Genomic DNA, 12482 nt, shown 5'->3' on the forward strand with positions numbered 1-12482 from the left:
AACGGAGCCACACTAAACCAACCAGCAATTGATATGGCTGGTATGGCCAGCAACTCCAACCACAAAACTGCTACCAATTTAGCCAGATCTGATCACACTGCAGTGTGTTTTGTATGGTTGGAAACCACACTGGAACACGTGTTTGTATAGTGAGGCCCCATACACACGGGAGGATTTATCCGCGGATACGGTCCAGCGGACCCTTTTCACGGATAAATCCTCTCGAGGATTTCCGCGGATTTCTATGCGATGGCGTGTACACACCATCGCATTGAAATCCACGCCGAAATCCTCTGGCGATGACGTGTCGCGCCGTCGCCGCGATTATGACGCGGCAACGTGCGCAACGCTGTCATATAAGGAATTCCACGCATGCGTCAAATCATTACGACGCATGCGGGGGATCCCTTCGGACGGATGGATCCGGTGAGTCTGTACAGACCAGCGGATCCATCTGTTGGGATGGACTCCAGCAGATGGATATGTTATGCATGTCAGCAAATATCCGATCTGCTGGAATCCATCCCAGGGGAGATATATCCGCGGAAAAAGATCCGCTGGCGTGTACACACCATAGGATCTATCCGCTGAAACCCATTTGCTGGGATTTATCTGCGGATGGATTCTATGGTGTGTACGGGGCCTTAGAGTCAAACAAAATGTACTTTTTAGCCTCCTTTTTTTTACTGTTACTAAAATTAGCAGAACATGATAGTTCCTGTTTCCCTATTATTGATACAGTTATGATACAAATGTAAAATATAACACATACGCAATGTTTTATTATATTTTGCTTCCACTAGTATGAGGTCTTAACAGAAACCTGCCATTGAGGTTCCATTCCTAAGCTGCCTTCTGAAGATGTTAATTTTCTGTTTTTCATGCTAATCCCTAAGCTTCTTATATCAACTCCAGATTTAGCTTTTTTGAGTCACTAACTAGTGCAGTGTTTCTCAACCCTTATTTTAGTTGCACCACCTGTAAAATGTAAAGGTTACTTATCAGTGTTACTTATCAATGGAAAACCTGAGCCTGGGATGATGCAAGCGTCTTGATGAAATTAACTTCAAAACATAAGCCGCCATTCACATCAGAGGTCCCCCCATCACATCAGAGTCCCCTCTTTACAAAAGTGACTTCCTGTCACATCAGAAGTCCCCCATCATGTCAGATGCCTCATCCTTCACATCATGGTCCCCTCTTCACATCAGATGCCCCACATAACATCAGAGTCACCCCTATACATGGAAGCCCCCGTCATATCAGGGTCCCCCCAATAAATCAGACCCTCCCCATCACATTAGGATCCCACTATCACATCAGGGTTCCCCCCAGTCAAAGAGCACCTCAATCACATAGCCTTCCCATCAAGGAGCCCTCGCTTACAGAGCCCCTGGTCACAGTTTCCTCTATTCACAGAGCCCCACAATCAGGCAGGAGATGGAAAAGGTCTGGAGGACGTAGACATCCATCTTCTCTTGAATGCTGGGGGCTGCTCTGCATTAAACTTGCCCTGGACAGGATCATGGGTTGCCATGGTGCGGGCGAGCCGGCCGCCCCTCACCATGGCAATGAATGATGCCAGGTGCCCTTACTTTAGGCCATCGTAGGATGTATGGTGCTGGTGGCTGGCCCATCCACACCATGGCAACCCATGATGCTGATTAAGGGGAAATGGGGCATCCCGGAGGAACCCAGATAGCACTCTAGTTGAAAAACACTAAACTAGTGTCATCAAAACATCAACATGACTGTACTGTAATTTCAGATAGGGACCGGAGATGGCAGCGCAAGTATTTTTCTCATGGCAGGTTCTCTTTAGGCTTACTAATTTTGATAGAAAAGAAGCCTCTACAAATACTTATCTAGTTAACATTCATATACATCTTTGGTTAAGAATTTAAATGATTTTAGATGTTAATTTCATTAGAAAGGAAACCGTATGTGATAGTTTCAATGGCTTGGGAACGACCCACACTTTAAACTGAGAAAACGTAAATTTAGCTTGATCATTTTATATATATATATCATAATAATGCTGTTGCAGAGGAACACTTGGCACATTGTTAAAATGAGGATTGGAATTCTAAGGCCTAATAATTTCAAATGATTGGTTAGGAATTATAAACATACCTAAATAGCTTAACAATATAGTTAAGAGGTTATTTTTTGTCTTCCATGCACATGATTGTTTGATTAGAAAATCATTTTGACATGGCATTGATATGTGTATTACAGTGGCCTTAACAGGACATAAGTCTATTATTATGATGATGCTAATTTAATTTTCCAAAAATGTGTAATAGCACAAAGAACTGTGATGGTTTACCCACTAAGCACAGCCATTGTGAAAAAAATATGTTCACGATATGTGGCATATGAAAAGTATTTGGATTCAGATTGATTCTTAACTGTGGTTTTTAAAAGTGCTTGTTGACTAATGTAGAGCTGACTTTGTATAATAAACTAAGTGACCGGATGTAGTGTGTTGTTGATGTCTGAACTCTTTTCTTTTCTATTGAAAGACAAAAAATTACCAAATCCTAATTTAATGGTTGCCACCAAAACCTTTAAATACGCTAGATAGTCAAAAGCCATCACACTTACACTATATGGGCAAACATACAGTGCCTTAAAAAAGTACCCCTTGAAATTTCCCTCATTTTGTCATGTTACAACCAAAAACATAAATGTATTTTATTGGGATTTTATGTGATAGACCAACAAAAAGTGGCACAAAATTGTAAAGTGGAAGGAAAATGATAAATGGTTTTCAGTACAGTTTAGCTGCTTCATTGAATCTTCTTAGAACATTCGACAGACACCATAAGCCTTCAACTGACCGATTCAACCTTAATTCAAATTTTCGGACAAATGCATTTTTTAACAAAACAATAGAAACTCATTTCGGGAATTAACTAAATAAATGTATTTTTCGGATGAAACAGAAATTCCGAAACAAAATATTTCAGTGTGCACATGTCTACTGATTAATGAGATCAGGAAAGCCCTGGGTCTGATGGTTATGATGGTTATGATGGTGGCTATCCTTCTTCTCCTCATCATTATGGATCCTCTAATAATAGGCAAGACAATTATGACTTTGGGACTAATGGTGATCATCCCTATGGGGATGGATCGCATCACCCTCAAGATAGACCAATTCCCACACAGAACAGATATGCCCCGTTATTTGACCAAGCTCCCCAAAATAGGGGTGATTTTTTAGGGCCGCGCCGAGCCCAAGCCCCCCCCGATATTCAAACCGAATCCAGGGGAATGGTGGAGACAGTCCCCACAACAAATGCTACAAACTCAACCAAGTATGGGCCTATTAGGAAAGCGATAAGAACGAGAGGAAGGGGGTAGGAGGTTACAAAAGGTCCAGACCGTATTAGGAGCAGGAATTTATAATCTGAGTGGTGTTTCGTTAAATGAGGATGAACTAAAGGTTTTAGACAGAGGTCTTAAGTTCGCTCCCACAAGAAATCTGAACAAATTTCAGACATCTGTGAGTTTACAAAAATATATGAGATCTCTGAATATGAAGAAATATTTTCTTTCACACCCTAGTAGTAATTCTTCACTTGTGCTTAAGGATCATTCCACATTACGTAACAAATCCATTTTCAATCCATGGAATACAGATAATAAGTTTACTGATGTGTTTAAAAACATGGTTACCAAAGATCTGAATGATCTTAAAATTAAGAAAGTTATGGACCCACAGTACATCAAACGTGGGATGGAATCTCTAGAGGCTCAGAAAGATATTGTTATCAGACCTGCTGACAAAGGGAGAGGACTTGTCATTTTGAGTAAGGAGTATTACCAGACAGAAATTAGTCATCTTTTGAGTGATGAGGACACTTACAGTGTTCTTGGGAGGGATCCCATGTTATCATTCAAAGATGAACTACATAGCATTGTGGAGGATGGGAAGGATCAAAAGATCCTAACAAAGAAGGAGGGTCTGTATTTGGACCCCCTCTTTTGTAGGACTCCTGTAATATACTTTTTGATAAAATCCATAAGAACAGTACTACCCCCCCAGGTAGGCCCATTGTAAATGGGATTGATTCCATTTCCGCGAGATTGGGACAATACATTGATTCTTTTCTTCAGCCTCTTGTTATCCAAACACCTGCTTTCTTAAAAGATACTAAACACATCATACAGTTACTTGAATCCCTGGAATGCACATCGTCCACTTTTCTGGTGACGGCTGATGTAAGCTCACTATACACTATTATAGGACATGGTGATGCTATGTCATCAGTCGAGTGGGCTTTGGCCTCTTCTACGCTATCAGGTAGACATCAGGAATTTCTGTTGACTTGTTTGAATTTCTGTCTCACCAGGAATTATTTTTGGTACGATAAGGAGTTCTACTTACAGACCAGGGGCTAGCTATGGGAGCTCGGTTTGCTCCCAGTGTGGCCAATATATTTATGGCCCACTGGGAGGAGGAAGCCATTTTTGCCCACCGCCCCCCTGAATTGGTCTGTTATCGCAGATTCATTGATGATCTTATTCTGATCTGGGAAGGTGAAAGATCATCTCTGTTATCATTTATTGATTCACTAAACAATAATGCCAAAAATACCTCTCTTACTTGGAATATCAGTAATGATCAAGTGGTATTTTTGGATTTAGTGATCAATAAGTCAAATGATCATTTCAAATAGGAAGATACTGCGCAGGTCTAATATGTGAAATAGTGATGACACTATAAAAATATGTGAAAAATAATAAATGAAAAAAAAAAAAATGCTGCTGCAACTTATATGTAAGATACACACACAAATACAATATAAAAAGAAAAGCTGCGCTGCAAAATGAATCAACATAAATAATCAATTATGTTTAAAGTACACAAAAATCCCAGTGCAGAACTGAAAAAAGATTAGTGCAAAAGTCCATATAGGATGTATCACAGAGGATTGCAAGAAGTGACAGGAAGTTCTCCAAATGGGTGAAGCAAAATGTCCAGGTAAGGATCTTGTGAATCAGATGACAAATCCACCACCACTTATGTACCAACTGCTTACCAGAGCAAGAATAAAATCAGGCATGTATAACATGGGTCAATAAGGGTCCTGGATAAACTGCCACTCTCTCTCCTGTATCACCAATCCTCTATGTCAGACCAACCAAACAGAGAAGGAGGTTATATGCTCCAGTTTGTTTTCTTTACAGATTTGAGACCTTTACAGATGTGGAGACCACAACGGTGGTCAGACTGGACCCGGGTATATTTAGAGTCACCCAAATGACTGTATGTAGCACACTGGATCTGCTTCAAGCTATTTCCCATCGGTCAGAACGGATGAATGGCTCAGATGCAAAAAGAAAAGAAAAGGGCCCATAGTGCAACTTTGCAAAACAATTTAATGATCAAAGTAAAATATTGCACTTACAGATAGGTGGAGAATCATAAGCCCAATAAGGTGCACAAAGTGCGGTTTCAAAAGCTGGATCTCAGCGTCCTCTATGGCTTCCCCTTCCTGGGTCAGTTCAGGTTAGCGTGAAAAACGTCAGAATGCAGGCCACGCCTATGCATTTCGTCATACGTGACGTCGTCTGGGACTGGCAGCCAGTCCCAGACGATGTCACGTATGATGAAATGCATAGGCGTGGCCTGCATTCTGACGTTTTTCATGCTAACCTGAACTGACCCAGGAAGGGGAAGCCATAGAGGACGCCGAGATCCAGCTTTTGAAACCGCACTTTGTGCTCCTTATTGGGCTTATGATTCTCCACCTATCTGTAAGTGCAATATTTTACTTTGATCATTAAATTGTTTTGCAAAGTTGCACTATGGGCCCTTTTCTTTTCTTTTTGCATCTGAGCCATTCATCCGTTCTGACCGATGGGAAATAGCTTGAAGCAGATCCAGTGTGCTACATACAGTCATTTGGGTGACTCTAAATATACCCGGGTCCAGTCTGACCACCGTTGTGGTCTCCACATCTGTAAAGGTCTCAAATCTGTAAAGAAAACAAACTGGAGCATATAACCTCCTTCTCTGTTTGGTTGGTCTGACATAGAGGATTGGTGATACAGGAGAGAGAGTGGCAGTTTATCCAGGACCCTTATTGACCCATGTTATACATGCCTGATTTTATTCTTGCTCTGGTAAGCAGTTGGTACATAAGTGGTGGTGGATTTGTCATCTGATTCACAAGATCCTTACCTGGACATTTTGCTTCACCCATTTGGAGAACTTCCTGTCACTTCTTGCAATCCTCTGTGATACATCCTATATGGACTTTTGCACTAATCTTTTTTCAGTTCTGCACTGGGATTTTTGTGTACTTTAAACATAATTGATTATTTATGTTGATTCATTTTGCAGCGCAGCTTTTCTTTTTATATTTTATATTTTATAGATGATCATTTCAAACTGATCAACCACTTCAAAAATACCGACCGCAATTCCTTTATACCTCTGGGGAGTTGCCACCATCGATCATGGTTGTGCAATATCCCCAGGGGTCAATTTATTAGGTTGTGTCGGAATTGCACCGAAGTTGGCGATTTCATCAGCCAGTCTAGAGTGCTGTTATCTAGGTTTGAAGAAAAAGGTTACGCCAAAAGTGATCTTGAAGGTGAGATCACTAAAGTTAATATGATGGAGAGAAATATATTGGTTGCTGACCATGTCAGTAAACCTAACCCAGATGTTAATAATTTCAGGATGATTCTTGATTATAACATTCAATTCAAAGCGTTTGAGAGAATCATCAATAAGAATGGGTCTATCTTGAAAAATGACAGAGTGTTAGGACCTGTTTTGCCTGCACGTCCGCAGTTTATATACAAAAAAGCACCCTCGCTGAGGCATCATCTAGCACCAAGTGTCCTTAATCCACCGATCCCCAGGAAAAATAAGTTGTTCACGTTTTTGGGAGGCTTTTATGCTTGTGGTCGGTGTGTTTCTTGTAAACACTCCAAAACAAATGTTAAGAAACGGAAAAAGTTTTTATCATTTGCTACAAGTAGAGAATATGAGATTAAGCAACTCATTACATGCGATACGGTCGGTGTTGTATATATGTTGCAATGCGGTTGTGGGTTTCAATATGTAGGAAGGACATCTAGATCTTTGCATATGAGAGTTGATGAGCATGTCAGAAATACTAAGAAAGGTTTTATTAACCACAATGTATCTAGACATTTTAAACTAGTTCATCAAAAAAATCCCAAGAGCTTCCAATTTTGGGGGATTGAAAGGGTTGCCAACCACTGGAGGGGGGTAATCTTATTCATCAGCTGAGTAAACGTGAATCCTATTGGATACATGAAACCGAGGTGCTTGCCCCTGGGGGATTGAATATTGATTTTGATATTAATTGTTTTATCACTGATTGTTAATTGTTTTATTCCTTGTAATGATGGCCACGGTTGACGTTGCAATTTTTTCATTACCGAAATTGATTTTATATTAATTTTGGTTTTTATTAACATATTTTTAAAGTGATTAAATATCATCCATTTTTATAGCTAATTAGCATATGAGTATTATTTACACTTTTAAAAATTAATATTCAAACCTGTGCGGTTTTTTTTGCTTTTCTTCTTTGCGATAATATACATTGCAAGATGATGAGTCCTCTCCATGAGTGTCTTTTTGCATGGTTTGGGCTGCTATGCAAATTAGCCTTCTGACACTCGGTGTATGTTGACTCTCCATAAGTAAGACGCTGGGTTCCTATGGCAACTTACACACATAAATAGCGGGTGTTCTCCATGCCTCCTTCACCGCTGAAGAAGTCCCCGCCCATAGAGGACATAATGCGTACGGAGGGAGGTTTGTGGCGTCACCCGCGGCTATCACGTTGCTCAATATACACGCTGTATACATCGGCACCGATCGTGGTGCCTTCATTGTGAGTGTTTTTTTTACCTTTATTACAATTAAATCGTTTATCCAAACAGAGAGCACTATGTTTTGGCATTTGTTTATTACATGACCTGGGATGACCTATCGGTTTCTCTGTGACGTCTCTACTATGCTGGATTTGCTGATATTTACACATAAAGCGCATTTGACCCTCCATAATCAAAGGGTCCATGTGGTGAGGTGTGAAGTTACCTACACAGTCATCTGTCTGTCTACATTGGCACTCACTGGAGGTGTACTGCGATTTTATGGACTTTCTATTCATCTTTTATTATTTTATTTGAGCGCTGGACCATCTGTATTTGTATTGTAATGTATAGTCGGTGAGCTAGGAGACATGAAGTCTACTCTAAAAGGTCATATCTCTGAGTCAACTAGTTTGGATAAATGATTAGATAACTAGCTCATGTTAATTAGGTTTCTGGTTACAGTATGTATTGTAAGCCTGCTGTATATATTTGTGTGTCATCTCAAATAAATCACTTCTTGTTCAGCAACCAAACAAGTATTGCCTTGTTTTGTAGTTAGTGGTTGGAATGTCTGATATCTATATTCAGACTGGGAGGAAGCATTATATGACGAAAGCACTCAAGCGTAGTGTGGGACGTTCCATTACAACCTCCTCCCTGGGTCAGCTGATAGCCTCCCATGGCTCTACGGTGACAAGAATACATTTCTCTACCCCTCAGCTCACTCCTTCAGTCTCCTCACGTATCACTAATTTGCTATCAGCTATATCAGTCTGTCACACCACTTCATAGTAACATAGTTACATAGTAGGCAAGGTTGAAAAAAGACTATCAAGTCCAAATAAATGTGTGTGATTATATGTCAGTATTACATTGTATATCTCTGTAGGTTGTTCTTGTTCAGGAGCTTACAGTATCTAATAGTTTTTTAAATGATCAATGCTCCATGCTGAAACCACTGCCTGTGCAAGAGAATTCCCCATCCTAACCACTTTTACAGAAAAGAGCCCTCTACGAAGTTTAAGGTTAAACCGCTTTTCTTCTAATTATAGTGAATGGCCACGTGTCTTATTAAATTCCCTTTCGCGGAAAAGTTTTATCCCTATTGTGGGGTCACCAGTACGGTATTTGTACATTTAAATCATATCCCCTCTCAAGCTCAGGGGATCAAGTTCAGTGCTCGTAACCTTTCCTCATAACTAAGGTCCTCCAGTCCCTTTATTCGTTTTGTTGCCCTTCTCTGGACTCTCTACAGTTCCAGCACAATCTTCCTGAGGACTGGTGCCCAGAACTGGACAGCATACTCCAGGTGAGGCCAGACCAGAGTCTTGTAGAGTGGGAGAATTACCCTTTTTTTCTGTAAAGTTAATCCCCTTTTTGATGCATGCCAATATTCTGTGTGCTTTGCTTGCAGAAGCTTGGCATTGCATGCCATTGCTGAGCCTGTCATCTAGATTCCCCCAGAGGTTCTCTGCCTAGTGAGTTGATTGCATACATTTTTTTTGCCACCCAAATGCATTATTTTACATTCTTCCACATTAAACCTCATTTGCCATGTAGTTGCCCACCCCATAGATTTTTTCAAATCTTCTTGCAAGGTTTTGCCCTGCTTAGCAAATACAGAGATTGAGCTTTTATCCCATCCTCCAGGTCGTTTATGAATAAATTAAATAGGATTGGTCCCAGGACAGAACTCTGGGGGACCCAAACCATTCCGAGTACTCCCCATTTATCACCACCCTCTGGACTTGCCCCCTGTAGCCACTTTTCAATCCATGTTCTCTCCCTAGGATCCATGCCAACGGATCTTACTTTGATCTTACTTTGTACAGTAAACATTTATGGGGAACTATATCAAATGCTTTCATAAAATCCAGATACACCACGTCTACAGACCTTTCATTTATCTAGATGGCAGCTCACCCCCTCATAGAAAGTTAATAGATTGGTTTGGCAAGCATGATTCTTCATGAATACATACTGATTACTGCTGATGATAACATTGTCATTACTAAAATCTTGTATATAGTCCCTTATCACCCCTCCCAAGAGCTTGCATACAAGTGATGTTAGGCTAACTGGTCTGTAATTCCCAGGGATGTATCTTGGCCCTTTTTTAAATATTGGTGCTACATTGGCCTTTCTCCAATCAGCTGGTACCATTCCAGTCAGTAGTCTGTTCGTAAAAATTAGGAACACTAGTCTGGAAATTACTTGACTGACTTCCAAGCCATTTGGTCCAGTTGACTTATTAATGTTACATTTTTCAAGTCTATTTCTGTCACAAATGTCATGTCTACCTCAATGCAGGTGGTCAGACACTATAGCTAGCTACTGTGTTCACCTATAGCAGCCCCCTTTCCCTTAAGACAAGCAGGCCTACCGGTACTTGGTTGCCCCCAGGACTTATACATAATTCTATAGTGCTTGGCCACCACACTAGGGCAGATGCGAACAGAGCAAACAACAGACTACTTGCAGTTTAGCAGACAGATAGCGTGGTTCTACGATGGTCCAGGTAAAAAGGCAGGCCGAGTTTAGGGAATAGTCCAATATCCAATCCAATTAAAGTCTAGGTAATAAGGCAGGCTGAGTTCAGGGAATAGTCCAATATCCAATCTGGGTCATACACAAATAAATCCAACAGCAAAGCAATAGGCAGACAAGCGGAAGGCTTGATCACGAACAATGTAGGTAAGTGTCTATCACAAGCAAGGAATAGAGTGTTCAGTTTGCTTATAGCTTATATCAGGTGACAGACCAGATCAATCACCTTCCAGGTGAACACAGACAGGGGAAAAGCAACAACCAACACCCGAGTGCTGGAATGAGGAACAGGGGCACTAAGTGATCATGACAATTTCTAATTCTGTCCTCTGTTAGCCATGAGGGTGCTTCATGTGAAATGTCATGGGGATCAACATTGCAGTTTTGGTTATTGAAGCTCCCCGTTTCCCTTGTGAAGACTAAGGAGAAGAATAAACTCAATACCTTTGCCATCTCTCCATCCCTAATCACCCTTCATTATTCTTTATGGGACCAATATGATCTAACCTCCCTTTCGCACTATTTATGTACTTAAAGAATTTCTTGGGATTTTTTATAACTCTCCTCCACTATGTGCCTTTTGTGTTCTATCTTAGCCACCCTGATTACATTTCTTGTTGCATTCTTTGTAAAGTTGGAATGCTGATGATGATCCCTTAGCCTTGTATTCTTTGAAGGCCTTCTCCTTTGCTTTTATATGCATTTTTACATTGGAGTTAAGCCACCCAGGACTTTTATTAGCTCTTTTAAATGTATTTCCCATTTGGATGCACTGGCTAATGCCCTTATTTAATATGCTCTTACAGCATACCCATGTATCCTCCGTGTTCTTTGTTGCTAAGATTTTATCCCAATTATTATCTTCTAGCAAGGATCTTAGTTTAGGGAAGTTGGGTCTTTTGAAATTCAGTGTCTTTTTATTCCCTTTATGTTTCCTATTTGTGTGATTTATACTAAAATTAATTGACCTGTGATCGCTGTTTTCTAAATTGCTCCACATTTCCACATCCGTGATCAGGTCTGTATTGTTGGTAATCAGTAGGTATAGTAACGCTTTGTTTCTAGTTGATGCATTTACCATCTGACCCATGAAATTGTCCTGCAAGACATTGAGGAACTGGCGAGCCTTAGATAAATGCGCGGTTCCTTCCACTGAGTCTATGTATGGATAATTAAAATCTCCCCTTATAATGACACTTTCCTTTCTTGCCGATAAACCAAATTGTGATAGGAGGTCTGCCTCCATCTCCTCCCTCTTTTTAGGGGTTCTATAGCATACTCCCAGTAGTACTTTCCCCTTAGTTTCCTCCCTTTGTAGCTCTACTCATAAGGATTTCACCTCCTCCCTAGCTCCCTCATCTCTCACATTCACTTCTACATCACTTTTGATATACAGGCATACCTCTCACCCTTTTTTACCCTCTCTATCCGTGCGATATAGGCAATACCCTTGAATGGTTGTCAGGTAATCATGAGAGCTGTCAAACCAAGTTTCTGTAATTCCTACAAAATTGAAATCCTGCTTGTACAACAGTAGCTCTAGTTCTCCCATCTTGTCCGCCAGACTCCTGGCATTGGTGAACATGCCACGTAGTTTAGACCGGTCACATACTATCTCCTTATTGGGTGCGCTGGGGTTGCAAATAGGACTTGTTACTATACTTACCTTTAGGTGCTTTAGTTAACCACTAATGCCCCCAATACTACCCTCAGGAATATGTTCTGCGCTGACTATCTCTACTCTTTATATTAAATGTATCCAGTATAGGGACTAAGTTATGGTTTATATATTCCCTTATATTAGAAAAAAACAAATACAAAGGTATTTAAAGGATGTAACAACCTGTTTTGTTTAATCTGTATGTGATAAAGCAACTGTTAAATCATCAACTGGGAGTAATACAGATTTTTCCCAATTTATAACAAACCCTGAGAAGCTGCCAAAGTTCTCAATCAACTTTATCGCAGATGTTAGGGATTGATCTGTATCTCCAAAAATAGTAAAGCATCATCTGCGTATAGGGAGATTGCATCCACTCTTCCTCCTCTCTCAAATCCCC

This window comes from Rana temporaria, chromosome 12 (genome assembly GCF_905171775.1).
Source record: "Rana temporaria chromosome 12, aRanTem1.1, whole genome shotgun sequence".
Taxonomy (NCBI): Eukaryota; Metazoa; Chordata; class Amphibia; order Anura; family Ranidae; genus Rana; species Rana temporaria.